The sequence below is a fragment of the Bos indicus genome, chromosome 3, assembly GCF_029378745.1.
Source record: "Bos indicus isolate NIAB-ARS_2022 breed Sahiwal x Tharparkar chromosome 3, NIAB-ARS_B.indTharparkar_mat_pri_1.0, whole genome shotgun sequence".
NCBI lineage: Eukaryota > Metazoa > Chordata > Mammalia > Artiodactyla > Bovidae > Bos > Bos indicus.
Genome location: NC_091762.1, coordinates 40060558 through 40086128, shown reverse-complemented (window position 1 = coordinate 40086128; position 25571 = coordinate 40060558).

Genomic DNA, 25571 nt, shown 5'->3' with positions numbered 1-25571 from the left:
AATATACATTCTTTGTAAGTGTCTGTGGAAAGTTGATCATATCCTCATCCACAAAATAAACCTCAACAAATTTAAAAATATTGAAATTATAGAGTGTATTCTCTGAACTTAATGGAATCAAACTAGAATAACAGAGAGATAACAGAGAAATGTACAATTATTTGAGAACAAAACACATTTAATAATTCATGATTAAAATGAAAGTCTCATCAAAAAATACATTGAACTGAATGAAAATAAAAATAAAATTCATCAAAAATTATGGGACAAAACTGAGTGCTGAGAGGTAAAGTTCTCAATTCAATAATGTAAATGTCCACTGCAAGAATCTAGAAAAAAAGAAGAGCTAAATAAACTGAAAGCTAGCAAAAGGAAGAAAGTAATAAATATAAAAGAAGCCAGTCATTAGAGAAAATAAATTAACTAAAGAGCTAGTTTATGAAAATATCAATAAAATCAAGAAATTAAAACAATGCTGACAATGAAACAAAAGACACAAATTACTAATATCAGGAATGATGAATGAAACAGATCCTGCAGGCAACCAAAGGATAGGAAAGGGAGAACTGTAAACTGTGCCACTCTAAAGGCAGATAGTGAAGAGGAACTAAAGAGAGTCTTGATGAGGTGAAAGGAGAGTGAAGAAGCTGGCTTAAACTCACCATTCAAAAACTAAGATTGTGGCATCCAGTTTTATCACTTCATGGCATAGATCCATATAGTCAAAGCTATGGTTTAGCCAGTAGTCATGTACGAATGTGACAGTTAGACCATAAAGAAGGTTGAGCCTGAAGAATTGATGATTTTGAATTGTGGTGTTGGTGAAGACTCTTGAGAGTCCCTTAGAGAGCAAGGACATTAAAGCAGTCAATCTTAAAGGAAATCAAACTTGAATATTTATTACATGAACTGATGCTGAAGTTGAAGCTCCAATACTTCGGCCACTTGATGTGATGAGAAGACTCATTGGAAAAGACCCTGATGCTGGGAAAGACTGAAAGCACAGGGAGGAGGGGGTGGCACTTCTGAGATGATTAAATAGCATCACCAAGTCAATGGACCTGAGTTTGAGCAAAATCTGGGAGGTAGTGAAGGACAGGGGAGCCTGACGTGTTGCAGTCCTTGGAGTCGCAAAGAGTCAGACATGACTTAGCGACTGAACAGCACCATAAACAACTCTGTTTGACAACTTAGGCAACATAAACTTGTTTTTGAAAAACACAATTTACAACTCACCAAATATGAAATAGATGATTTCAATAGCCTGATAGCTATTAAGGAAATTGAACTTATAAAATTCCCTAAAAAAATCTCCAGGGCCAGATGATTTCACTGGAAAACTCTATCTGGATTGTCATACAATGTGAACAAATCAGAAAGAGAGAAAAAAAAGATGTTTATTAACACATATATATGGAACCTAGAAAAATGGTACTGATGAACCTGTTTTCAGGGCAGGAATAGAGATGCAGAAATAGAGAATGGACTTGTGGACACAGTGGAAGAAGGAGAGGATGGGACAAATTGAGAGAGTAGCACTGACAGATATATACTACCATGTATAAAATAGTTGAGAAACTGCTATGTAACACAGGGAGCTAAACTGGTGCTCCATGATGACTTAGAGAGATACGAGGGGAGGACAGGAGGGAGACTGAAGAGGGAAAGGATATATGTATACTTATAACGTTCACATTGTAGTACAGCAGAAACCAACACAACATTGTAAACTGATTATCCTCCAGTTAAAAATGAATTAGGATTTTTGCATCTATGTTCATCAGTGATATTGGCCTGTAGTTTTCTTTTTTTGTGGGATCTTTGTCAGGTTTTGGTATTAGGGTGATGGTGGCCTCATAGAATGAGTTTGGAAGTTTACCTTCCTCTGCAATTTTCTGGAAGAGTTTGAGCAGGATAGGTGTTAGCTCTTCTCTAAATTTTTGGTAGAATTCAGCTGTGAAGCCATCTGGACCTGGGTTTTTGTTTGCTGGAAGATTTTTGATTACAGTTTCAATTTCCATGCTTGTGATGGGTCTGTTAAGATTTTCTATTTCGTCCTGGTTGAGCTTTGGAAAGTTGTATTTTTCTAAGAATTTGTCCATTTCTTCCACTTTGTCCATTTTATTGGCATATAATTGTTGATAGTAGTCTCTTATGATCCTTTGTATTTCTGTGTTGTCTGTTGTGATCTCTCTATTTTAGCAACCAGAACCCAACAACACATTAAAAAGATCATACAACATGACCAAGTGGGCTTTATCCCAGGGATGCAAGGATTCTTCAATATCCGCAAATCAATCAATGTAATACACCACATTAACAAATTGAAAAATAAAAAACATATGATTATCTCAGTAGATGCAGAGAAAGCCTTTGACAAAATTCAACACCGTTTATGATAAAAACTCTCCAGAAAGCAGGAATAGAAGGAAGATACCTCAGCATAATAAAAGCTATATATGACAAACCCACAGCAAACATTATCCCCAATGGTGAAAAATTGAAAGCATTTCCTCTAAAGTCAGGAACAAGACAAGGGTGCCCACTTTCACCATTACTATTCAACATAGTTTTGGAAGTTTTGGCCACAGCAATCAGAGCAGAAAAAGAAATAAAAGGAATCCAAATTGGAAAAGAAGAAGTAAAACTCACTATTTGCAGATGACATGATCCTCTACATAGAAAACCCTAAAGACTCCACCAGAAAATTACTAGAACTAATCAATGACTATAGTAAAGTTGCAGTATATAAAATCAACACACGGAAATCCCTTGCATTCCTATACACTAATAATGAGAAAACAGAAAGAGAAATTAAGGAAACAATTCCATTCACCATTGCAATGGAAAGAATAAAATACTTAGGAATATATCTACCTAAAGAAACTAAAGACCTATATATAGAAAACTATAAAACACTGGTGAAAGAAATCAAAGAGGACACTAATAGATGGAGAAATATACCATGTTCATGGATTGGAAGAATCAATATAGTGAAAACGAGTATACTACCCAAAGCAATTTATAGACTCAATGCAATCCCTATCAAGCTACCAACAGTATCCTTCACAGAGCTAGAACAAATAATTTCACAATTTGTATGGAAATACAAAAAACCTTGAATACCCAAAGCGATCTTGAGAAAGAAGAATGGAACTAGAGGAATCAACCTACCTGACTTCAGGCTCTACTACAAAGCCACAGTTATCAAGACAGTATGGTACTGGCACAAAGACAGAAATATAGATCAATGGAACAAAATAGAAAGCCCAGAGATAAAGCTACGCACATATGGATATGGACACCTTATCTTTGACAAAGGAGGCAAGAATATGCAATGCATTAAAGACAATCTCTTTAACAAGTGGTGCTGGGAAAACTGGTCAACCACTTGTAAAAGAATGAAACTAGAACACTTTCTAACACCATACACAAAAATAAACTCAAAATGGGTTAAAGATCTAAACATAAGACCAGAAACTATAAAACTCCTAGAGGAGAACATAGGCAAAACACTCTCTGACATACATCACAGCAGGATCCTCTATGACCCACCTCCCAGAATATCGGAAATAAAAGCAAAAATAAACAAATGGGACCTAATTAACCTTAAAAGCTTCTGCACATCAAAGGAAACTATCAGCAAGGTGAAAAGACAGCCTTCAGAATGGGAGAAAATAATAGCAAATGAAGCAACTGACAAACAACTAATCTCAAAAATACACAAGCAACTCCTACAGCTCAACTCCAGAAAAATAAATGACCCATTCAAAAAATGGGCCAAAGAACTAAATAGACATTTCTCCAAAGACATACAGATGGCTAACAAACACATGAAAAGATGCTCAACATCACTCATTATCAGAGAAATGCAAATCAAGACCACTATGAGGTACCATTTCACACCAGTCATAATGGCTGCGATCCAAAAGTCTACAAATAATAAATGCTGGAGAGGGTGTGGAGGAAAGGGAACCCTCTTACACTGTTTGTGGGAATGCAAACTAGTACAGCCACTATGGAGAACAGTGTGGAGATTCCTTAAAAAACTGGAAATAGAACTGCCTTATGATCCAGCAATCCCACTGCTGGGCATACACACTGAGGAAACCAGAAGGGAAAGAGACATGTGTACCCCAATGTTCATCGCAGCACTGTTTATAATAGTTAGGACATGGAAGCAACCTAGATGTCCATCAGCAGATGAATGGATAAGAAAGCAATGGTACATATACACAATGGAGTATTACTCAGCCATTAAAAAGAATACATTTGAATCAGTTCTAATGAGGTGGATGAAACTGGAGCCTATTATACAGAGTGAAGTAAGCCAGAAGGAAAAACACCAATACAGTATACTAACGCATATATATGGAATTTAGAAAGATGATAACAATAACCCTGTGTAAGAGACAGAAAAAGTGACGCTGATGTAGGAACAGTCTTATGGACTCTGTGGGAGAGGGAGAGGGTGGGAATATTTGGGAGAATGGCATTGAAACATGTGAAATGTCATGTATGAAACGAGATGCCAGTCCAGGTTCAATGCACGATAATGGATGCTTGGGGCTAGTGCACTGGGACGACACAGAGGGATGGTATGGGGAGGGAGGAGGGAGGAGGGTTCAGGAGGGGGAGCACATGTATACCTGTGATGGATTCATTTTGATGTTTGGCAAAACTAATACAATTATGTAAAGTTTAAAAATAAAATAAAATAAAATGAATTAGGGTGATAGTCACCTTGTAGAATGAATTTGGGAGTTTTCAGTCTGCAATTTTTTGAAAGAGTTCAACCATGACAGATGTTCACTTCAGTTCAGTTCAGTCGCTCAGTCGTGTCTGACTCTTTGAAACCCCATGAATCGCAGCATGCCAGGCCTCCCTGTCCATTACCAACTCCCAGAGTTTACCCAGAGTCACATCCATCGAGTCAGTGATGCCATCCAGCCATCTCATCCTCTGTCATCCCCTTCTCCTCCTGCCCCCAATCCCTCCCAGCATCAGAGTCTTTTCCAATGAGTCAACTCTTCACATGAGGTGGCCAGAGTACTGGAGTTTCAGCTTTAGCATCAGTCCTTCCAAGAAATCCCAGGGCTGATCTCCTTCAGGATGGACTGGTTGGATCTCCTTGCAGTCCAAGGGACTCTCAAGAGTCTTCTCCAACACCACAGTTCAAAAGCATCAATTCTTCGGTGCTCAGCCTTCTTCACAGTCCAACTCTCACATCCATACATGACCACAGGAAAAACCATAGCCTTGACTAGATGGACCTTTGTTGGCAAAGTACTGTTTCTGCTTTTGAATATGCTATCTAGGTTGGTCCTAACTTTGCTTCCAAGGAGTAAGCGTCTTTTAATTTCATAGCTGCAGTCACCATCTGCAGTGATTTTGGAGCCCAGAAAATAAAGTCTGACACTGTTTCCACTGTTTCCCCATCTATTTCCCATGAAGTGATGGGACCAGATGCCATTATCTGAATGTTGAGCTTTAAGCCAGCTTTTTCACTCTCCACTTTCACTTTCATCAAGAGGCTTTTGAGTTCCTCTTCACTTTCTGCCATAAGGGTGGTGTCATCTGCATATCTGAGGTTATTGATATTTCTCCCGGAAATCTTGATTCCAGCTTGTGTTTCTTCCAGTCCAGTGTTTCTCATGATGTACTCTGCATATAAGTTAAATAAACAGGGTGACAATATACAGCCTTGATGTACTCCTTTTCCTATTTGGAACCAGTCTGTTGTTCCATGTCCAGTTCTAACTGTTGCTTCCTGACCTGCATACAGATTTCTCAAGAGCCAGGTCAGGTAGTCTGGTATTCCCATCTCTTTCAGAATTTTCCACAGTTTATTGTGATCCACACAGTCAAAGGCTTTGGCATAGTCAATAAAGCAGAAATAAATGTTTTTCTGGAACTCTCTTGCTTTTTCCATGATCCATGGAAAAAGCAAGAGAGGATGTTGGCAATTTGATCTCTGGTTCCTCTGCCTTTTCTAAAACCAGCTTGAACATCAGGAAGTTCACGGTTCACGTATTGCTGAAGCCTGGCTTGGAGAATTTTGACCATTACTTTACTAGCATGTGAGATGAGTGCAATTGTACAGTAGTTTGAGCATTCTTTGGCATTGCCTTTCTTTGGGTTTGGAATGAAAACTGACTTTCCAGTCCTGTGGCCACTGCTGAGTTTTCCAAATTTGCTGGCATATTGAGTACAGCACTTTCACAGCATCATCTTTCAGGATTTGAAATAGCTCAACTGGAATTCCGTCACCTCCACTAGCTTTGTTTGTAGTGATGCTTTCTAAGGCCCACTTGACTTCACATTCCAGGATGTCTGGCTCTAGGTCAGTGATCACACCATCGTGATTATCTGGGTTGTGAAGATCTTTTCTGTACAGTTCTTCTGTGTGTTCTTGCCACCTCTTTTTGATATCTTCTGCTTCTGTTACGTCCATACCATTTCTGTCCTTTATTGAGCCCATCTTTGCATGAAATGTTCCCTTGGTATCTCTAATTTTCTTGAACAGATCTCTAGTCTTTCCCATTCTGTTGTTTTCCTCTATTTCTTTGCACTGATCTCTGAGGAAGGCCTTCTTATCTCTTCTTGCTATTCTTTGGAACTCTGCATTCAGATGCTATCTTTCCTTTTCTCCTTTGCTTTTCACTTCTCTTCTTTTCACAGCTATTTGTAAGGCTTCCCCAGACAGACATTTTTGCATTTCTTTTCCATGGGGATGGTCTTGATCCCTGTCTCCTCTACAATGTCATGGACCTCAGTCCATAGTTCATCAGTCACTCTATCTATCAGATCTAGGTCCTTAAATCTATTTCTCACTTCCACTGTATAATCATAAGGGATTTGATTTAGGTCATACCTGAATGGTCTAGTGGTTTTCCTACTTTCTTCAATTTAAATCTGAATTTGGCAATAAGGAGTTCATGATCTGAGCCACAGTCAGATCCTGGTCTTGTTTTTGTTGACTGTATAGAGCTTCTCCATCTTTGGCTGCAAAGAATATAATCAATCTGATTTTGGTGTTGACCATCTGGTGATGTCCATGTGTAGAGTCTTCTCTTGTGTTGTTGGAAGAGGGTGTTTGCTATGACCAGTGCATTTTCTTGGCAAAACTCTATTAGTCTTTGCCCTGCTTCATTCCATATTCCAAGGCCAAATTTGCCTGTTACTCCAAGTGTTCCTTGACTTCCTACTTTTGCATTCCAGTCCCCTATAATGAAAAGGACATCTTTTTTGGGTATTAGTTCTAAAAGGTCTTGTAGGTCTTCATAGAACTGTTCAACTTCAACTTCTTCAGCATTACTGGTTGGGGCATAGACTTGGATTACTATGATATTGAATGGATTGCCTTGGAAACGAACAGAGATCATTCCGTCGTTTTTAAGATTGTATCTAAGTACTGCATTTCAGACTCTTTTGTTTACCATGTTACTCTCCTCTAAATGTTTGGTAGAATTTGCCTGTGAAGCCATCTGGCCCTAGACTTAATTGTTGGAAGATTTTTGATCATAGTTTTAATTTCCGTGCTTGGGATTGATCTTCACATTTTCTATTTCTTTCTGGTTCTGTCTTGGAATGTTGTACTTTTCTAAGAATTTGTCCATTTCTTCCAGTTGTCCACCTTTTTTGGCATATAGTTGCTCATTGTAGTCTCTTAATTACATTTCTCCAGTGTCTGTTGTACTTCTCCTTCTTTTCCTTTTTCATTTCCAATTCTATTAATTTGAATCTTCCCCCTTTTTTTCTTGATGAGTCTGACTAATGGTTTGTCAATTTTGTTTATCTTCTAAAAGAAACAATTTTTAGTTTTATTGATTTTTAGTATTGTCTCATTCTGCTCTGACATTTGAAAAAGTAAAAACCAACTACATGCTACTTACAGGAAACCAATTTTAAATGTAAAGATGAAAACAGGTTAAGAATAAAAAGATAGAAAATAATTTATGATGGAACAGTAGTCATAAGAAAGTTGGAGTTGGTATATTAATATCAGGAATGTTACCAATGATAAAGGGAGACATTACAATAACTGAACTATCAATTCATTAGAATACATAACCTGAAACCAGTAATAGAAATTTTAAATACATGAAGCATAAATAAATAAATGACCTAAAAGGAAAAACATACAAATGCACAATTATAGACATTTCAGTGGGTGGGTGGGTGGGTGGGTGTGCTCAGTCATGTCTGACTCTTTGAAACCCCCCGGATTGTAGCCCTCCCGGGTCCTCTGTCCACAGGACTTTCCTGACAAGAATACTGGAGTGGGTTGTCATTTCCTCCTCCAAGACATTTCAGTACTTTTCTCTAATTGATAGAACAAGAAAACAGCAAAATCAGTAAAACTATAGAACCCTGAGAACTATACAATCAACCCACTTCAACTAACTGACATTTTTATCATACTCTACCAAATAGCAGCATATACATATAGCAGAATAATTACTCTTTTATCAAGTGTGCAACAATGCACCAACACATTATTAACCAACATGATGCCAAACAAACAAAGCAGGGGCCAAATAAATGAACTCCAAGCCAAAACGTATGGATAATTTCTGCTTATAATCTTACTGACATCAGGAATATTGAACAGGATTCTAGAATTAAAATCTTGATCTAGCTCTACCACTAACAAGCAAGTAATTTAACATGAAGGAGCCTCAGCAAACTGCGTAATATTAAGATACCTCAGCTTTCATTCATTTTTACCTCCTTTAGGATTGCTCTAAGGAGTCCATAAAGCAAATATGAGTGTTTTGTCCAAATGCACAAAATCATTGTCAGCATAATTTTAAATCTTGACAGGCACTAAGCTAAGAATCAAGTTCAGTTCAGTTCAGTTACTCAGTCGTGTCTGACTCTCTGTGACCCCATGAATCGCAGCACACCAGGCCTCCCTGTCCATCACCAACTCCTGGAGTTTACCCAAACTCATGTGCATCGAGTTGGTGATGCTATCCAGCCATCTCATCATCTGTCTTCCCCTTCTCCTCCTGCCCCCAATCTCTCCCAGCATCAGGGTCTTTTCCAGTGAGTCAACTTTTTGTATGAGGTGGCCAAAGTATTGGAGTTTCAGCTTCAACATCAGTCCTTCTAATGAACACCCAGGACTGATCTCCTTTAGGATGGACTGGTTGGATCTTCTTACAGTCCACGGGACTCTCAAGAGTCTTCTCCAACACCACAGTTCAAAAGCATCAATTCTTTGGCGCTCAGCTTTCTTCACAGTCCAACTCTCACATCCATACATGACTACTGGAAAAACGATAGCCTTGACTAGATGGACCTTTGTTGGCAAAGTAATGTCTCTGCTTTTTAATATGCTATCTAGGTTGGTCATAACTTTCCTTTCAAGGAGTAAGTGTCTAGAATCAAGTTAAGTATATCCTAATATAAAAACTACTAAAGTGTGTAGGGAAGTATATATCTAGGGAGATAACATTTGGTCAATCTCATAATTTTCTATATTACATATAAATATATAATTATATATATATATGTAAGCTAAGGAATAGCATTTTTATTTTAAAAAGTAAATTAACTAAAAGTATGGATGGATAAAAATCTATGCATAAAATAATAGAAAATAAACATATCTTGTGTATACAAAAATTTTTATTGTAGTATAGTTGACTTACAATATTGTATTACTTTCAGGTATACAGCAAAGTGAGTCAGTAATACGTATGCATATATCCACTGTATTTTTTTTTAGATTTTTTTCATATATAATTTATATATGAAATTATATATACATTATGGAGTATTGAGTTCCCTGTGCTATACAGTAGGTCCTTACTAGTTATCTATTTTATATATAGTAGTGTGTATATGTCAGTCCTCAAATTTCCGGTTTATTCCTCCCATTCCCTTATCCCCTGGCAACCATAAGTTTGTTTTATTCATCTGTGACTCTACTTCTGTTTTGTACAGAAGTTTATTTGTACCCTTTTTTGGATTCCACATATAGTACTCAACCATAAAGAAGAACAAAACACCATTTGCAGTGAAATAGACGGACCTAGAGATTGTCATTCTGCGTGAAGTCAAACACAGAAAGACAAACATCATTTTACATTACTTATATGTAGAACCTAAAGAAAAAAAAAAGCTAACAAATATTTAAAGAAAAACTAACATTGTTTCTACACAATCTCTTCCCCCCAAAAGTGAATAGTTCCCAATTCATTTTTTGGACATCATATTACCCTATCAAAACCAAACAAAAAGAATACAAAAAATAGAACCACAAACCTGTATTTCTCATAAGTATATATGTAAAAACTCTTAATAGTGTATTAGCAAATAGTGTTTAGTAATATATCGAAGTCTTAAACTATGGTGACCAATGGGATTTTTTTTAGAGGTAATGTGCTTTTACTTGACTATTTGTTCTTTTTCTTTTCATTTAAATTTCTATTTTCTATTGAAGTATAGCTGATTCACAATACTGTGTTAGTTTCAGGTGAACAGTGAAGGAACTCAACCATACATATACATCATAAAGATGTATTCATTTTCCCCAATCTCCCCTCCCATCCAGGCTGCCACATAACATTGAACAGAGTTCCACATGCTATACAGTAGATCCTTGTTGGTTATCTGTTTTAAATATAGCCATGTGGGATGAAGAGGGCAAAAAGATAGCTAGAGAGGTTGGGATGGCAAAGCGGGATTTATTTCAAGGTTGCAAGGCTGGCTCAACATTTAAAAATCAAGCACTGTAATACAACATAATAAAGGGGCTAAAGAAGAAAAATCAAATGGACATATAAATCAGTGCAGAAAAGCCAGTTGATAAAACTCAAAACACACTCATGATAAAAAATATTTTAGAAAATATGAATAAAAGGAAGAGTCTTCAACTTGATTTAATGACAGTTCACAACTAATATGCTGAATGGTGAAAGACAGAAAATTTTACACTTAAAATCAGAAACAAGGCAAGGATGCCCACTCTCACTACTCTCATCCAATGTGGTGCTAAAGGTTGTTGCCATTTCAATAAAGCAAGAGAAGAAAAGGCATTATAGATCATAAAGGAAGAAATAAAATTGTTCTTATTTGCAGATGACTATGTTTATTTACATAGGAGATTCCAAGGCATCTATCAAAACAGCTTCTATAAATAATGAATTCAGCAAGGCCACCAAAATTAAGATAAACATACAAAAATCAGTTATATTTCTATCTACTAACAGTGATGGCTGGAAGGCGTCACTGACTCAATGGACATGAGTTTGAGTAAACTCCAGGAAACAGTGAAGGACAGAGAAGCCTGGCATGATGCAGTTCATGGGGTCACAAACAGTCAGACATGACTTATGACTGAACAACAACAACTAATAATGAATAATTGGTCAACAAAATTAAGCATACAATACTATTTACAGTTTTTTAACTTGCATAAATGTTTAGAACATATATGGTGAAAGCTATACAATGCTAATAAGATAAATAGAAAAAAATCTAAATAAATGTAAAAACCATTCAAAAGTTGCAAGACTGAAAATAATAAGCATATCAGTCCCTCCAAATTGATAAACGGGTTCAATTCAATATCTATTAAAACTCCAGCAATACATTTTGTAGCTATAATTGACATGATTCAAAAATTTATATAGAAAAGCCAAGGAACTAGAATTGTTAAACTTTCTTGATAAAGAATAAAATAGTACTCTTTAAAACTATATGGCTTTAAGACTTATTGTGTAGTACATTAATCAAGATTCTATGTACTGATGGAAAGATAAACTCATCTAGTATCAATTCAGTATAACAAAATAGAGAATTTAGAAATATACCACACAAATATGCACAAATGATTTTGGACAAAAGTGCAAAGATATTGAATGAAGGAAAGAGAAACGTTTCTACAAATGGTGCTAAAGCAATAAAAAAACCACAGATGAAAGAAAGAAAAAGAAAGGAAGGAAAGAAGGGAGAAAGAAGGAAAGAAAGAAAAGCAAGCAAGGAAGAAAGAAAGAAAGGAATGTAGGTCGAAAAGGTAGGTAGGAAAGAAGAGGGGAAGAAAGAAAGGGAAGTCAGGAAAGGGAAGGAAGGGAGGAAGAAAACAAAGAAAGATGTCTCAAGATGTATCAAAGACCTAAACAAAAAACTATAAAATTTTAGAAAAGTATCAGGAACATGTTTTCAGGCTCAGGGTTAGACATAGACACTTTAAACATAATATCAAAAACACATTTTGTGAAAACAAAATTTGATAAATTGGGCTTCATTTTAATCAGAGTTTTGCTCTGGAAAGACCTTGTTAAGGTCTTAAGAGAATAGAAAAGCAACTACAGAATGAGAGAAAATATTTACAAACTACATATCCAATGACTATTATGTAGACTAAATACACATAAAAGTCAAGAGTACAAAAAGAAAAAAAAAAAACCCTCCAATTGAAAAATGGTCAAAAGGCATGAAGAGAAATTTCACAAAAGAGGTTACACAGAGGGCAAATAAGCACATGGAGAGTTCAACATCATTATCCATTATGGAAATGCATAGTAAAAGCACAAGTAGATATGTCCACATGTCTACAAAATGGAAAAATAAAAAATAGTGACAGCACCGAATGCTGGTGATGATACAGAAAAACTGGATTAGTCATGTATTGCTGATGAGAACATAAAATAGTACCACCATTCTTGAGAAAGTTTTCTTGTTAGTTTATTATAAAACAAAAAAATGCAGCTACCATATAATCCAGCAATAGCACTCCTAGGCATTATCCTAGAGAATTGACATGTTCACACAAAAGCTGTACGCAAATGTTTATATCAATTTTACTCCTAATGGCCAAAAACAAGAAAAAACCCAGATTTTCCAACTAGTAAATAGTTAAATGAATTGTTATATATCCATAATATGGAATATTACTCACCAATAAGAAGGAATAATCTGTTGATACAGGTGATAGCCTAGTTAAACTTACACAGAATTATGCCAAGTGAAAAAGCTATTTATGAGACATTCTTTTTAAATTTTTTAATTGAAGGATAATTGCTTTACAGAATTTTGCTGTTTTCTGTCAAACCTCAACATGAATCAGCATAGATATACGTATATCCCCTCCCTTTTGAACCTCCCTCCCATTCCCTCCCCATCCCACTCCTCTAGGTTGATACAGAGCCCCAGTTAGAGTTTCCTGAGACATACAGCAAATTCCCATTGGCTATCTATTTTACATATGGGGACCCCTATAATTCGAATGTTGGTGCGTTTGATATTGTCCCAGAAGTCTCTGAGACTATCATCAGTTCTTTTCATTCTTTTTACTTTATTCTGCTCTTTAAAAGTTATTTCCACCATTGTATCTTCCAGCTCACTGATTTGTTCTTCTGCTTCATATATTCTGCTATTGATTACTTCTAGAGTATTTTTAACTTCAGTAATTATGTTGTTTGTCTCTGCATATTTATTCCTTAATTCTTCTAGGTCTTTTTTAATTGATTCTTGCATTTTCTCCATTATGTTTTCAAGGTTTTTTTAATCTCTTTTTCAGGTAGTTTGCCTATTTCCTCTTCATGTATTTGGACTTCTGTGTTTCTAGTTTGTTCCTTCATTTGTGCAGCATTTCTCTGCCTTTTCATTGTTCTTTAAAAATTTTAGTAATTTAAAAATCTCTGACAATAAGAAATTCCTCCCTTTGAAAATGAAACCTAATTACCTTGTTCTACTTTTAGGGAGAAGCAATACAGAATTGGCAATCTCTTTTAATTCTGTAACATTCATTTGTTCTTGTCCTTGATGGGCTAAAAATGTCAAAACTAGTTTTATTTCTATTAAGGAATAACATTACTAAAGAGATTTGAATTTTTGTTTTTCCCTGTTGAATAAAGTTGAGGAAACAGTGATTCAAATGAATTAGAAATGAAGGACATTTTCTGTATGTTTATAGTATTCTATGTAATATAGAGAACATCACAGTAGAGGAGTTTTATTTAGTAAATAGGTCACTGGGAATATCTATACTTCCAGAATAAAACTGTAAGCCATCTGCATTTTTTGTATTAAATTTTATATGTATAGCATATTACAAAATTCTATTTGTGTCACTAACATAATGTAGTTTGATAATTAGTCATTTTTTGAATAGCAAAGCTCAGGAAAAGTCCTTTTATAAAATCTCTTGGGAATTTATCATTTAATATAGTTAGAGCCTTAAAAATATAAATTAGAATTAAATCACTGTATTTTTCAGAAGTTTAAAACTCTTCAAATTGCATTTGCCAATGAATCAAAGTATTAAATCTGTTTCCATTTATTTATTTAATGTTTGAATTTCAAATGATTTGTTTACTATCACAAGGCTAGTGAAGGTCAGAAATGGTCTTCAGACACTGCTTTTATTATTTCTTCAAAACTCTTTTGGATACTGTTTTTTGTATTATTTAACTTAGAATCAGTTCTGGACATTCTTGTTGTTTTATTAAAATTTAATGTATGTCCAAAGTTTTCAAAGAAACAAAAGTTTCTTTTGTCTTAATACTGCAAATTGAGAAGGATTTTGAGGAAAATAATTTAATAACAAAAAGTGAATTATTCTCAAAGAAGCTCAGAAAATATTGTCATTGGTTTAAAATTATAGGGAGTTTATAAAAGGCTTAGTGGGATTATGTTGTTGATTTTATTTGCTTATTAATTTATTTTCTATTTCCAGGTGCAAGTTTATTCTATGGTGATGGAATCATATTGAAGAAAGATTGTTTTGAAGATAAAGTTAAAATAACTGGATATTTGGTTCAGAGTTTATAAAAGCTCTGTAAGAAAGGACTTAATAGAGGTAAAATAGTTCCAGAATTGCAAAATCTAAAAGTAAGCAAAGCAGAGTCTCCCAAGAGTGCTTACACATTCATTCCATGCCCCACAAACCTTTTCAAAAGATGTGAAAGGGTTTGGAGAAGCCCTGCAAAGCACAGGTGACAACACTAAGGGAGTGAGGATAGCTGTGGAGCTCACTATTTACCTTGGAAACAGCTCCTCATGTTTGAATTGATGGGCTAATCAAAAAGCAAAATTCAGTAGGATTTTCTGTCATTTTTTTAGCTCAAACAAAAAGCATTTTAAGATCAGCTTTTTTCCCACCTTTGGATATGATCAGACAAGAATAGCACTAAGGACATTGCAGGCGCTTAAGCAAAGTAAGTGAATAGTTATATTACTTTTCAGAATATTTAAATATTATTAGATGCTTCCTGTCCAGCCAAAGATGGCTCCTCTCCTAGCCCAAAGAAGGAATTACCAGCACTTTTCCAAGGCTTACCTTGGATTTGATTTACGTGTTTTAAAAGTTTTTTAATGTGAAGTAATTTGTGACTTAGAGATGAGATGCAGAAATAGAACAAAAAATTCACCCATGAACAATGTGAAAATTTCAACAACTTACCTTATTTGCCTGATCATTCTTTGTATGTGTGTCTCATATGAAGAGTTGACTCATTGGAAAAGACTCTGATGCTGGGAGGGACTGGGGGCAAGAGGAGAAGGGGACGACAGAGGATGAGATGGCTGGATGGCATCACTGACTCAATGGACGTGAGTCTCAGTGAACTCTGGGAGTTGGTGATGGACAGGGAGGCCTGGCGTGCTTTGATTCATGGGGTCGCAAAGAGTCGGACACGACTGAGCGACTGATCTGATCTTATCTGATGATATGTATGTGTTTTTCATTTGAATCAATTGAGAAGAAATTGCCATTTTAGCCATTATTCTTGCATGCTTCAGTATTTCCTGATCACATATACCATTGTATGTAATCACAGTTCATTAAAATCTGAAAATCAACACTGATACAATACTATCAACAAGTTCACAGACTTCACATTTCAACAGTTATCTCAATAACACACTTTAATAGCCAAAAAAATAATATTAAGGTTTTTTTCCCTATTCAGGATCTACTCCAGGATCATATACTGCATATAGTTGAGATGTCCCTTGGGTTTTTTCGATAGTTCCTCAGCCTTCTCTTGTCTTTGCTGACTTCTAAGATTTTGAAGAGTACAAGCCAGTTCTTTTGTAGTGTTTCTAATTTGGGGTTAGCTGATATTTTCTCATGATTAAATTCAATGTTTGCATTTTGGCAAAGAGGTGATTGTGTGTGTGTGTGTGTGTGTGTGTGTGTTTTTAACATCATAACAACATATTGATCCCTTGCATTACTGATGATATTACGTTCAATCACTTGGGTAAGGTGATATTTTGCTGGCATTCTCCATTGTAAAATTACTAGTTTTCCCTTCATAAGGTGGAAGTATTTTGCCGCATTTATAACAATTTAAATATCTTTGATCTCGGTAAAATTTTACCCAATCATTTTTAGTATTCACTAATGAATCATTCTTGCCTGAATAAATTCTCATTATAAAGATTTACCAGTTGTAATTTTTCTAACTCTTCTACATTTGTTAGCTGTAATTCTTATGTAAGGAAGAGCTTTTCCTTTCCCTTCATTTTATATATATGTACTGCAGTCCATGGAGTTGCAAAGAGTCTGACACAAGTGAATGACTGTAACTGAACTGAACTATTTACTGATATCAGCTTGGGCTAGAAATTAGGGGGGAAATTCAGAGTAAAACTCTGAAAATGTATACTAGGCTGGACAGTATAAATATAAAAACATCTTGGTTGGACAGCTTTCTCCTTTAGACTTGCTGCTGCTGCTAAGTCGCTTCAGTCATGTCCGACTCTGTGCGACCCCATAGACGGCAGCCCACTAGGCTCCTCTGTCCATGGGATTCTCCAGGCAAAAACACTGGAGTGGGTTGCCATTTCCTTCTCCAATGCGTGAAAGTGAAAAGTGAAAGTGAAATTGCTCAGTTGTACCGACTCTTAGGGACCCCATGGACTGCAGCCTACCAGGCTCCTCTGTCCATGGGATTTTCCAGGCAAGAGTACTGGAGTGGGGTGCCATTGCCTTCTCCCTTTTAGACTTAGTACAGCTTAAAAACATAATTATTTAATTTTTTTGGTCAAACATTAGATTTAGAAAGAAATATAGTATTTTATATTGTATTTATACTCACAAGGTAAAATGGATAACTAAAGAGTTTTCTCTCTCAACCAACAAAATTAAAAAATAAACTATTTTCATTTACTCTAGCCAGATCAGTGATATCCAATAGAATTATAATAAGAACTATATATATATTTCCAAATGTTAGTAGTAGTCATGTTAACAAACATATAAAAATTAAAATTAATTTTAATATACCTATTTAACATAATATATTGAAATGTTTTCATATCTAATCATTATAAAACTTATTAGCAATATACTTTACTTTTTTTTAATTATTGTCTTTAAAATTCTATTTACCTTACTCTTACAGCACATCTCAACTCACACCAGCCACATCTTATTTTAACTTTTCAAATAGTTGCATGTGCCTTGTGGCTACTGCATGGGAAAGCAGATCTAGAGAACTCAAACCAAAGAATTTTAAAAAATCTAGAATGTATAGATACTGGCTTCAGTTATCTACTTTACTTTGCATGTACAGAAGGTGTTATTTAAAAATAGAAAAAATAGAAAGCATAGTAACAAAACTATTTAAAACAAAACTATGTTTTAAATCAGTTTCTTAGAGGACTTGTATGACTATTGCCTTGCAACTATGAAATACTAGTTTTCAACATGCTTACACAGGGCTTCCCAGGTGCTGCTAGTGGTAAAGAATCTGCCTGCCAATGCAGGAGACAAAATGAAATGTGGGTTTGATTCCTGGGTCAGGAAGATCCCCTGGAAGAGGGCATGCAATCCCCTTCAGTATTCTTGCCTGGAGAATCCCATGGACAGAGGAGGCTGGAGGGCTACAGCCCATAGGATCTCAAAGAGTTGGACATGACTGAAAAAACGTAGCATGAAAGCATACATACTATTTCCTACATCCTTGAGTAAAAAGTACATACATGTACATATATACAGATACTTAGACACATACATATATGCATAAGAAAAGCTGAAAACATTGAATCTCTTGCCAAAATATATCCATTGTCATTACTTTAGGATTAAATGATTTATAAATAAAACTAAGTCATTTATTTTAAAATGGTCCCACTTATGTTTAACTTAGAGTAAGATCAGTGACATTGAAAGAGCATGTGGGAATAGATATAGCCAACTTATTTAGGACCAGGCAGCATCCTAAGTGTACTAGCTCATTTATCGATGTAACTCATTTTTTTAACTTTTTACTTTGTATTGGGGTATAGCTAATTAACAATGTTTGTGATAGTTCCAGGTAAACAATGAAGGGACTCAGTCATACATATACATGTATCCATTCTCCCATAACCCATTTAATTTTTACAGAAGCCTATGACTAGTCATTATACTATTTATAGTCTTTTTACATAGGAGGAAAGTAACACACAAACAAGTTAGGTACCTCCCCCAAATTTACACAGCTAGTGATTGTTATATCAAAATTCAAACAAAGGTTGTCTAAAATTAGTCCAAAGAAGCCCTAACCACCTCAGGTAGGAAAGAATGAGGTTGAATAAGTTTACCTTGCACAGACTGCAACTGGTTGCAAATAGAAGGGATGTTGGACCTCACGCAGAGATGCAAACAACCCTGATAAAATATTTTAACCAGTCCATGCATTTAACAAACATGTATTTCTCTTTTCTAGACACTAGAGTACAGTGATGCATAAAATGTATGAGTTTACAGTTAAAGAGAAATAGGAAAAGAAAAAAGTACAGTTTGCTCTCCATATCCTTGTGGATTGCATCTGTGAATTCAGCCAATTGCAAATCAAAAATACTTGAAACGAATTTCAGAAAGTTCCAAAAAGCAAAACTTGAACTTGCCACAAACTGGCCACTATTTGCATAGTATTTACAATATATTTACAACTATTTACATAAAATTTGCATTGTATTCAGTATTATAAGTAGTCTAGAGATGATTTGAAGCATACAGATAATGTACACGTTATACTTAAATAATATGCCATTTTATATAAGGGACTTGAGCACCCTTGTCTGGGAAAATCACACGGGCAGAGGAGCCTCGCGGGCTACAGTCCTTAGCAGAGCAAAGAGTCGGATATGACTGAGCAACTGAGCATGAGATGAGCACCCTTGTATTTTGATATCTGCCGGGGATTGGTTCCAGGACCACAATACTGCAGGATGACTCAGTTACAGTGCAGCATAAAAAGTGTTCTTAGAAGAATAAACCCAGAATTATATGAGGATTATATGAGAATATTTAAAAAGATACTTAACATAACCTTAGGCATTAGGGAAGGCTAAGAGGAAATTTGTTGAGTCCTGAAGAACTGCTGGGAGTTGAATTGATGATCTGCAAATATATTAAAATATTTAAAGAAATCTACAATGATACTTTCTTGAGGCTAACATCTCCACCTGAATAAGCTACACATATCTTTTAACCTCAAAATACAATTAAAGACAGCTATAGTGAAATTGAACCTCAAAAATCTCATGCAGAAGGGCAAATGAACAAGTGTTTACAACTGTTGAGTGAGTACCTACTCTGTAGCAGGTGCTGGATATGCTTTATATTTATGACTTCTGCGTTCCTTTCTTATGTATGTGAAATGAAGTTTCAAAAGTGTTATAAACTTCCCCAGGATTAATGCATCAGAGGTCTTTGACATCAACAGGTCTGATTCTTCTTTTTCCATTGAATATTGCCCCCCTCTTTTCTAAAAATAAAGCAAACTGCCACATGAGAGAAAATGATTTGCTTACTACTTTGAGGTATTCAGAGATAGATAAGAGGCCTATAAAATATTCAAACAAGTCACATTTCTGAAATAGTCACTAAGGAGTTTCATCATATATAATGGTAATAATATTTTAATTTTGAAGAATAATGAACTTTTGTGTTATACAAAGCTCTTTCATTTCTCCTTTCACATTAGCTAGCATAGCATAAGTAATTACAGACAAGGTAATGTTATTCTCAATTTAGAGATGAGAATTCAGACATCTGTACATATCACAAATTTGAAGTATTCAGATAGATATTCAGCATATCCACTGATATGTTTTTTTCAGATTCAGATTATCCAGATTCAGATTTTGTAAGAAATTCCGTTCTTGTTTAACTGTCTCATGATTTTTATTTACGTATTATTAAAAAAATATTTGTAATTAAAAGTAAATTTAAGGTCAACTAAAATTTTTGGAAAGTAACAATAGGCAACTCAAGCGTTTATATCAATGGCAGCCACCATAATATTTTATTAATAATTTAAAATGCTTGTTTTTATAAAGACTAACTTTAAAAATGTAAAATCTTGAATGTGTTTTTGTTTAAGCAAGTTTTTATCAGAAACCATAGAGTTTTACACTTCAGAATGTGTACCAAACATTCTCTGAATCACCTATTTGGATGGTCACATTATTTTATAGATTTTTGAAATGAAATTTTCCAAGGATTTTTTTTACTAAACTGATATGTTTTTCTGACAGAGTCTTATATTTTTCTGGAATGTATTATTCAGCTAGACTGACCAATAAACTGCTGCTGCTGCTGCTAAGTCGCTTCAGTCGTGTCCGACTCTGTGCGACCCCATAGACGGCAGCCCACCAGGCTCCCCCGTCCCTGGGATTCTCCAGGCAAGAACACTGGAGTGGGTTGCCATTTCCTTCTCCAATGCATGAAAGTGGAAAGTGAAAGCAAAGTCTCTCAGTCATGTCCGACCCTCAGCGATCCCATGGACTGCAGCCTACCAGGCTCCTTTGTCCATGGGATTTTCCAGGCAAGAGTACTGGAGTGGGGTGCCATTGCCTTCTCCGACCAATAAACTAGAACAGTTTAAATAACTCTTTTGTTAAAACTGAATTTATATAAAATCAAGTGTCCATCTGATAATATAAGATCAAAGTAAATAGCTTTTAATATTTTTAATATCCTTCAAGTGAAATTGATATAAATTCTAAAACATGCAATTGTGTTTTGGCTTTTTAGTATCATTTTCAACATTGTTATGTTACACTTAGAATTTTTAAACAAAAAATTATAATACATTTCTAATGAGATTTCATAAGTTGATATAATTTAAACTGAAAATGATTAAAGTTATTAGGCACTGGTTTTTTGGTAAGATTCCCAACACATTTTGTTAATTAACTAGCATTGTCTCACAACTGTTAGTATTGTGATGATCACTTATATTATGTAAATAGGTTTAAATTCAGTTGCGAATCTAACAAAAAAAATTGCATGTCAAATATTCCATTTATAAATTAATTTCTTTATGTAGAAAAATTCTGCTTAGAGCTTTAGGAATTACAGCTGTACTCTCTTAAACCTTAGCAGAAAAATCAAAAAGAACTTGCCTAATTTTACTTCTTTTTTTAAAAAAAGTTTTTATTTATTTAATTCTTTTATTTTGCTGCATCAGGTCGTAATTGTGGCGTGTGATGTCTTTGCTGTGTCATGCAGGATCCTTCCTTGAAATATACGAGCTCAGTAGCTATGGCCCCCAAGATTAGTTGCCGTGTGACATGTGGGATCTCTGTTCCCCAACTAGGGATCAAACCTATGTCCCCTACACTGCAAGGCAGATTCTTAACCACTGGATCACCAGGGAAGTTCTGTTTTTCTTCTTTAATTATTAGTAGTTTAGAGTAATATATTGGAAAATAACAAGACTTCCATTTTAAGATTCTTTCTGTTTCAGTTATCTATTGTGCAGTTATAAGCCACTCCAAAATCTTAAGATTAAACACAAATTAATCATTTCTGACCACCTGTGTGTTGCCTGGACTCATCTGGGTAGTTTTACTGCTCCATCAGGAGCACATTAGCTCCATGTGCTCCTGATATAATTCATGTGGCTGTGTTTAGCCAGTGTATATCTGGGCTGGAAGGTCCAAGTTGGTTTCTCATCCTTTAGGGCTTATCTCCATGTGATCTCTAATGATTCATCAGTCTGCTCTGTACTACCTTTGTAGCTGAGTGACTAAATTCCTAGTAGGAACATTCCAAAAGGACAAGCAACAATACACAAATGCTTATCAATCCTCTGCTTGCATCACATTTGCAAATGTCCCATTAAACAAAGCAAGTCATAGAACCAAGCCTAGGTTCAATGTGGGAGGGGACCACACAAGGGCTGGAACATTTGGAAGCTGAGGCTCACTTAACATTTTACCACAATTTCTCTTATCCCTGATGATCTGTTCCTCTCACATGCAAAATAAATTCAAGCTCTTCCTAAGGCTCAAACATCTTATCCCATTATGTCATCAGACCTAATCCTGAAGTTCAAGGATATGCTGCCGCTGCTGCTGCTACTAAATCAAGTCCAACTCTGTGACCCCATGGACTGTAGCCCAGCAGGTTTCTCTGTCCATAGGATTTTCCAGGCAAGAATATTGGAGTAAGTAGCTTTTTCCTTCTCCTTGAGGTTTTCCTGACTCAGGGACTAAATTCAGGTCTCCTGCATTGCAGGAAGATTTTTTACCATCTGAGCCACAGGGGAAGTTCAAGAGCCCACATCTAAATAATGCTCAGTGTGATCCCTTAGGTGCAGTTACTTGGGTTCAGTTGTTGGGGGCAGAGACCTATAAACTGGAAAGGTAAATTACCAGCCATCCCTCTATACACCTTCATAAAATGCTGAGATATAAAGAAGACAGTCATGGTAGACACAGGAAGTAGAAACACATAGAAATTCTGGAATCCAGTTAGGTACATGCCACAAATTTCCCTGCTCCAGAGGCAGGGAAAGTTTCTGGATTAGGCCCACTTCTTCTGTTTGGAAATGGCTACCTCTGCCTGCCGCCCTTAGTAAACAATTACCTTTGCTTGAAGCTTAGTATGTTTCTCAGCTAGTTTCCTGCTGTAGAAAGTTGATAGCCCAAATTATTGAACTGTTTCTGTTCCTTTTAGTCTAAGCTGATATGTTCTGTATACTAAATATTTATGTGAAAATTGTGAGGACTGTCTACATAGTAATTAAAGTACATTCCATTAAACAAAAGACTCAGGGACATATTTTTCAAGACAGATCTCTTTCTACTTTGAAATATGGGTTGGTGTGCACTGAGAAAACATTCTTAAAATTCTTGGGAGCCTTTGGTCTGGCTAAGAAGGTCTGAGAAGAAACACTCAGTATTTCTTAGGTTCTAGCAAAGGGTCTTACAGTCATAGCCTTGATTTGATCTTTACTTTGAAGCTACATTTTACTATTAGTACCCTGGATTTCATTTTCACTTCTGGTCATTTATTAATTGAAAACTTTTTATCAACTGGAGAAGCAGGGCATGAAAATCAATTTTATATTCTAACTCAGCCAGTTTTATGTTAGAAATCATTTCATTAAGCTCTGCTTGAAACCAGTTTCTTCTTTCATTCATCTCTTTCCTATAAAACCATATCTTAGGCAAATGCATTGTGCTGTGCTTAGTTGCTCAGTCAAGTCCGACTCTTTGCGACCCCATGGACTGCAGTCCACCAGGCTCCTCTGACCATGGGGATTCTCCAGGGAAGAATTTTGAGGGGGTTGCCATGATCATGCTTGGTATTGTCCCAAGCCAGGTATTAAACCCAGGTTTCCTGCATTGCAGGTGAATTCTTTACCATCTGAGCCACCAGGGAAGCCAAAAATACTAGAGTGGGTAGCCTGCCCCCTTTTCAGGGGATCTTCCAAACCCAGGAATTGAACCAGGCTCTCCTGCATTGCTGGCAGATTCTTTACTAGCTGAGCTACCAGGGAAGTCCATCTTCAGTTCAGTTCAGTTCAGTTCAGTCACTCAGTAGTGTCCTAATCTTTGCAACCCCATGAATCACAGCATGCCAGGCCTCCCTGTCCATCACCAACTCCCAGAGTTCACTCAGATTCATGTCCATCAAGTCAGTGATGCCATCCAGCCATCTCATCCTCTGTCGTCCCCTTCTCCTCCTGCCCCCAATCCCTCCCAGCATCAGGGTCTTTTCCAATGAGTCAACTCTTCACATGAGGTGGCCAGAGTACTGGAGTTTCAGCTTTAGCATCAGTCCTTCCAAGAAATCCCAGGGCTGATCTCCTTCAGGATGGACTGGTTGGATCTCCTTGCAGTCCAAGGGACTCTCAAGAGTCTTCTCCAACACCACAGTTCAAAAGCATCAATTCTTCGGTGCTCAGCCTTCTTCACAGTCCAACTCTCACATCCATACATGACCACTGGAAAAACCATAGCCTTGACTAGACAGACCTTTGTTGGCATAGTAACAGCTTTGCTTTTCAATATGCTATCTAGGTTGGTCATAACTTTTCTTCCAAGGAGTCTTTTAATTTCTTCCAAGTGTCTTTTAATTTCATAGCTGCAGTCACCATCTGCAGTGATTTTGGAGCCCAAAAAAAGCCCACCCCCACTAGCTTTGTTCGTAGTGATGCTTTCTAAGGCCCACTTGACTTCACATTCCAGGATGTCTGGCTCTAGGTCAGTGATCACACCATCGTGATTATCTGGGTCATGAAGATCTTTCTTGTACAGTTCTTCTGTGTATTCCTGCCACCTCTTCTTAATATCTTCTGCTTCTGTTAGGTCCATACCATTTCTGTCCTTTATCCAGCCCATCTTTGCATGAAATGTTCCCTTGGTATCTCTAATTTTGTTGAACAGATCTCTACTCTTTCCCATTCTGTTGTTTTCCTCTATTTCTTTGCATTGATTGCTGAGGAAGGCTTTCTTATCTCTTCTTGCTATTCTTTGGAACTCTGCATTCAGATGCTTATATCTTTCCTTTTCTCCTTTGCTTTTCACTTCTCTTCTTTTCACAGCTATTTGTGAGGCCTCCCCAGACAGCCATTTTGGTTTTTTGCATTTCTTTTCCATGGGAATGGTCTTGATCCCTGTCTCCTGTACAATGTCATGGACCTCATTCCATAGTTCATCAGGCACTCTATCTATCAGATCTAGGCCCTTAAATCTATTTCTCACTTCCACTGTATAATCATAAGGGATTTGATTTAGGTCATACCTGAATGGTCTAGTGGTTTTCCCTACTTTCTTCAATTTCAGTCTGAATTTGGCAATAAGAAGTTCATGATCTGAGCCACAGTCAGCTCCTGGTCTTGTTTTTGTTGACTGTATAGAGCTTCTCCATCTTTGGCTGCAAAGAATATAATCAATCTGATTTCAGTGTTGACCATCTGGTGATGTCCATGTGTAGAAGCCAATTGGCACTTTCAACATCCTGTCTGAAAATCTCCTAAGCTGGAATTGCAAGGTCATTAGGAAGATGTTTTGTCTTAGAAGTTACCATGGTCACTATTGTTATATGATGTTGTTAAGTTGCTAAGTCATGTCCAACTCTTTGTGATCTCATGAACTGCATGATGCCAGGCTTCCTGTTCTTCATTATCTAACTGAGTTTGCCCAAACTCATGTCCATTGAGTCAGTGATGCCATCCAACCATTTCAGCCTCTGGCACTCCCTTCTCCTTTTGCCCTCAATCTTTCCCAGCATCAGGGTCTTTTCCAATGAGCCAGCTCTTTGCATCAGGTGGCTAGAGTATTGAAGCTTCAGCATCAGCACCAGTCTTCCAATGAACAGTCAG